The sequence below is a fragment of the Ammospiza caudacuta genome, chromosome 7, assembly GCF_027887145.1.
Source record: "Ammospiza caudacuta isolate bAmmCau1 chromosome 7, bAmmCau1.pri, whole genome shotgun sequence".
NCBI classification, from domain to species: Eukaryota; Metazoa; Chordata; class Aves; order Passeriformes; family Passerellidae; genus Ammospiza; species Ammospiza caudacuta.
Window position 1 is genome coordinate 48,699,501 of NC_080599.1, and position 6,000 is coordinate 48,705,500.

Genomic DNA, 6,000 nt, shown 5'->3' on the forward strand with positions numbered 1-6,000 from the left:
GCAACCAATCAGCAACCACTCAGCATCGTCCCAGCAACCAAACAGCGCCAACTCAGCACCATCTCAGGACCATTTCAGCAACCAAGCAGCACCCCCTCAGGACCATCCTAGCATCCATCTAGCACTATCTCAGCAGGCACTCAGCACCATCTTAGCAACCATTCAGCACTATCTCAGCAACCAATCAGCACCCACCCAGCACCATCTCAGCAACCAATCAGCACATAATCAGGACCATCTCACCAACCAATGAGCACCACCAAAGCACCATCTGAGAAACCAATCAACACCCACTCATAACAATCTCAGCAACCAATCAGGACCCACTCATAACAATCTCAGCAACCAATCTGCACCATCTCAGGACCTTCGCACCACCCACTCAGCGCCTTCTCAGCAACCAATCTACACCTACTCAGCACCATCTCACCACCAATCAGACACATCTCAGCACCACCTCAGCAACCAATCAGGACCATCGCAGCAACCAATCAGCACCCACTTTGCACCATCTCAGCAACCAATCAGCACCCCCAAAGCACCATCTGAGCAACCAATCAGCACCCAATCAGGACCATCGCAGCATCCACTCAGCACCATCACAGCACCATCTCAGCACCCAATCAGCACCATCTCAGCAACCAATCAGCACACCCTCAGCACCATCGGAGCAACAAATCAGCACCCACTCATAACAATATCAGCAACCAATCAGGACCCACTCATAACAAAGTCAACAACCAATCAGGACCCACTCAGCATCATCGCAGCAACCAATCAGCACCCACTCAGGACCATCGCTGCAACCAATCTGCACCATCTCAGGACCTTCACACCACCCACTCAGCACCATCTCAGCACCATGTCGGCAACCAATCAGCATCCGCTCAGCACCATCTCACCACCAATCAGCACCGACTCAGCACCATCTCAGCACCCATTCAGCACCATTTCAGCAACCAATAAGCACCATCTAAGCAACGACTCAGGACCATCTCTGCAACCAATCAAAACCCAATCAGGACCATCGCAGCATCCACTCAGCACCATCACAGCACCCACTCAGCATCATCCCAGAAACCAATCAGCACCAATTCAGCACCCACTAAAACAATCTCAACAACCAATCAGCACCATCTCAGCAACCAATCTGAACCCACTCAGCACCATCTCACCAACCAATCAGCACCCACTCAGCACCATCTCAGCAACCAATCCGCCGCGAATCAGGACCATCTCAGAAACCAATCAGCATCGACTCAGGAGCATCTCAGCAACCAATCCGCCCCCAATCAGGACGATCTCAGCAACCAATCAGCACCCACTAAGGACCATTTCAGCAACCAACCCGCACCATCTCAGCACAATTGAGCACCATCTCAGCAAACAATCAACACAGACTCAGGACCATCTCAGCACTCACTCAGCACAATCTCAGCACTGACTCAGGACCACCTCAGGAACCTAGAACTGTACCTAGAACTATACCTAAAACGTACCTGGGACTTACTGGATCCACAGTGCGCCCCAAGAGGTGCCATCACAGGCGCAGACAATATTCTGCCATCGACGGGGTTTACAGGCGCAAGCTTCCAGCCTCCCTTTCGCCACCCCGCACATCCGGTTCTACTATTAGCGGCAATACCCAGCCCCTGCACCCATGTCACGGGCCTACAGTGATCTCGGCGCAAGAACGCTACAGTCTCAGGTACCAGCCCTAAGGTTGCTGCGATGTGTTAAGCCCCAATTCCAGTCGCACAATGACAAGACCAGGCCCAGTGATCTCAGCCCTTTTAGCTCTTTCCCCACAAGCTTTATTTTACTGCCAGCTCTCTTCTTGCAGCTCCAGCTCTGTGTTTTTCCAGCTTCAAATGCCAGCATCTGGCTCTTGGCTCCAGCTTGGAAACAATTCAGCTCCCGCACCAGCCTCCGAAAGCCCACCCCACCATCCATATGCTAGCCCTGCAGTGATTTTAGCCCCCACCGAGCAGTCCCCAGTCACTTTGCCGCCCCCTGCGTAAGTTCTCCTGGATGCCCAAAGCCCCGTTCACAGGTCTAGTGCCTTTGCCATTTCCATTGACGTTGCCAGCCCCGCAGTCCACTTCCCAGCCCCACAGTGCGCCCCAAGAGGTGCCATCACAGGCGCAGGCAATATTCTGCCATCGACGGGGTTTTCAGGCGCAAGCTTCCAGCCTCCCTTTCGCCACCCCGCACATCCGGTTCTACTATTAGCGGCAATACCCAGCCCCTGCACCCATGTCACGGGCCTACAGTGATCTCGGCGCAAGAACGCTACAGTCTCAGGTACCAGCCCTAAGGTTGCTGCGATGTGTTAAGCCCCAATTCCAGTCGCACAATGACAAGACCAGGCCCAGTGATCTCAGCCCTTTTAGCTCTTTCCCCACAAGCTTTATTTTACTGCCAGCTCTCTTCTTGCAGCTCCAGCTCTGTGTTTTTCCAGCTTCAAATGCCAGCATCTGGCTCTTGGCTCCAGCTTGGAAACAATTCAGCTCCCGCACCAGCCTCCGAAAGCCCACCCCACCATCCATATGCTAGCCCTGCAGTGATTTTAGCCCCCAGCGAGCAGTCCCCAGTCACTTTGCCGCCCCCTGCGTAAGTTCTCCTGGATGCCCAAAGCCCCGTTCACAGGTCTAGTGCCTTTGCCATTTCCATTGACGTTGCCAGCCCCGCAGTCCACTTCCCAGCCCCACAGTGCGCCCCAAGAGGTGCCATCACAGGCGCAGGCAATATTCTGCCATCGACCGGGTTTACAGGCGCAAGCTTCCAGCCTCCCTTTCGCCACCCCGCACATCCGGTTCTACTATTAGCGGCAATACCCAGCCCCTGCACCCATGTCACGGGCCTACAGTGATCTCGGCGCAAGAACGCTACAGTCTCAGGTACCAGCCCTAAGGTTGCTGCGATGTGTTAAGCCCCAATTCCAGTCGCACAATGACAAGACCAGGCCCAGTGATCTCAGCCCTTTTAGCTCTTTCCCCACAAGCTTTATTTTACTGCCAGCTCTCTTATTGCAGCTCCAGCTCTGTGTTTTTCCAGCTTCAAATGCCAGCATCTGGCTCTTGGCTCCAGCTTGGAAACAATTCAGCTCCCGCACCAGCCTCCGAAAGCCCACCCCACCATCCATATGCTAGCCCTGCAGTGATTTTAGCCCCCAGCGAGCAGTCCCCAGTCACTTTGCCGCCCCCTGCGTAAGTTCTCCTGGATGCCCAAAGCCCCGTTCACAGGTCTAGTGCCTTTGCCATTTCCATTGACGTTGCCAGCCCCGCAGTCCACTTCCCAGCCCCACAGTGCGCCCCAAGAGGTGCCATCACAGGCGCAGGCAATATTCTGCCATCGACGGGGTTTACAGGCGCAAGCTTCCAGCCTCCCTTTCGCCACCCCGCACATCCGGTTCTACTATTAGCGGCAATACCCAGCCCCTGCACCCATGTCACGGGCCTACAGTGATCTCGGCGCAAGAACGCTACAGTCTCAGGTACCAGCCCTAAGGTTGCTGCGATGTGTTAAGCCCCAATTCCAGTCGCACAATGACAAGACCAGGCCCAGTGATCTCAGCCCTTTTAGCTCTTTCCCCACAAGCTTTATTTTACTGCCAGCTCTCTTCTTGCAGCTCCAGCTCTGTGTTTTTCCAGCTTCAAATGCCAGCATCTGGCTCTTGGCTCCAGCTTGGAAACAATTCAGCTCCCGCACCAGCCTCCGAAAGCCCACCCCACCATCCATATGCTAGCCCTGCAGTGATTTTAGCCCCCAGCGAGCAGTCCCCAGTCACTTTGCCGCCCCCTGCGTAAGTTCTCCTGGATGCCCACAGCCCCGTTCACAGGTCTAGTGCCTTTGCCATTTCCATTGACGTTGCCAGCCCCGCAGTCCACTTCCCAGCCCCACAGTGCGCCCCAAGAGGTGCCATCACAGGCGCAGGCAATATTCTGCCATCGACGGGGTTTACAGGCGCAAGCTTCCAGCCTCCCTTTCGCCACCCCGCACATCCGGTTCTACTATTAGCGGCAATACCCAGCCCCTGCACCCATGTCACGGGCCTACAGTGATCTCGGCGCAAGAACGCTACAGTCTCAGGTACCAGCCCTAAGGTTGCTGCGATGTGTTTTGCCGCAATTCCAGTCGCACAATGACAAGACCAGGCCCAGTGATCTCAGCCCTTTTAGCTCTTTCCCCACAAGCTTTATTTTACTGCCAGCTCTCTTCTTGCAGCTCCAGCTCTGTGTTTTTCCAGCTTCAAATGCCAGCATCTGGCTCTTGGCTCCAGCTTGGAAACAATTCAGCTCCCGCACCAGCCTCCGAAAGCCCACCCCACCATCCATATGCTAGCCCTGCAGTGATTTTAGCCCCCAGCGAGCAGTCCCCAGTCACTTTGCCGCCCCCTGCGTAAGTTCTCCTGGATGCCCAAAGCCCCGTTCACAGGTCTAGTGCCTTTGCCATTTCCATTGACGTTGCCAGCCCCGCAGTCCACTTCCCAGCCCCACAGTGCGCCCCAAGAGGTGCCATCACAGGCGCAGGCAATATTCTGCCATCGACGGGGTTTTCAGGCGCAAGCTTCCAGCCTCCCTTTCGCCACCCCGCACATCCGGTTCTACTATTAGCGGCAATACCCAGCCCCTGCACCCATGTCACGGGCCTACAGTGATCTCGGCGCAAGAACGCTACAGTCTCAGGTACCAGCCCTAAGGTTGCTGCGATGTGTTTTGCCGCAATTCCAGTCGCACAATGACAAGACCAGGCCCAGTGATCTCAGCCCTTTTAGCTCTTTCCCCACAAGCTTTATTTTACTGCCAGCTCTCTTCTTGCAGCTCCAGCTCTGTGTTTTTCCAGCTTCAAATGCCAGCATCTGGCTCTTGGCTCCAGCTTGGAAACAATTCAGCTCCCGCACCAGCCTCCGAAAGCCCACCCCACCATCCATATGCTAGCCCTGCAGTGATTTTAGCCCCCAGCGAGCAGTCCCCAGTCACTTTGCCGCCCCCTGCGTAAGTTCTCCTGGATGCCCACAGCCCCGTTCACAGGTCTAGTGCCTTTGCCATTTCCATTGACGTTGCCAGCCCCGCAGTCCACTTCCCAGCCCCACAGTGCGCCCCAAGAGGTGCCATCACAGGCGCAGGCAATATTCTTCCATCGACGGGGTTTTCAGGCGCAAGCTTCCAGCCTCCCTTTCGCCACCCCGCACATCCGGTTCTACTATTAGCGGCAATACCCAGCCCCTGCACCCATGTCACGGGCCTACAGTGATCTCGGCGCAAGAACGCTACAGTCTCAGGTACCAGCCCTAAGGTTGCTGCGATGTGTTAAGCCCCAATTCCAGTCGCACAATGACAAGACCAGGCCCAGTGATCTCAGCCCTTTTAGCTCTTTCCCCACAAGCTTTATTTTACTGCCAGCTCTCTTCTTGCAGCTCCAGCTCTGTGTTTTTCCAGCTTCAAATGCCAGCATCTGGCTCTTGGCTCCAGCTTGGAAACAATTCAGCTCCCGCACCAGCCTCCGAAAGCCCACCCCACCATCCATATGCTAGCCCTGCAGTGATTTTAGCCCCCAGCGAGCAGTCCCCAGTCACTTTGCCGCCCCCTGCGTAAGTTCTCCTGGATGCCCACAGCCCCGTTCACAGGTCTAGTGCCTTTGCCATTTCCATTGACGTTGCCAGCCCCGCAGTCCACTTCCCAGCCCCACAGTGCGCCCCAAGAGGTGCCATCACAGGCGCAGGCAATATTCTGCCATCGACGGGGTTTTCAGGCGCAAGCTTCCAGCCTCCCTTTCGCCACCCCGCACATCCGGTTCTACTATTAGCGGCAATACCCAGCCCCTGCACCCATGTCACGGGCCTACAGTGATCTCGGCGCAAGAACGCTACAGTCTCAGGTACCAGCCCTAAGGTTGCTGCGATGTGTTTTGCCGCAATTCCAGTCGCACAATGACAAGACCAGGCCCAGTGATCTCAGCCCTTTTAGCTCTTTCCCCACAAGCTTTATTTTACTGCCA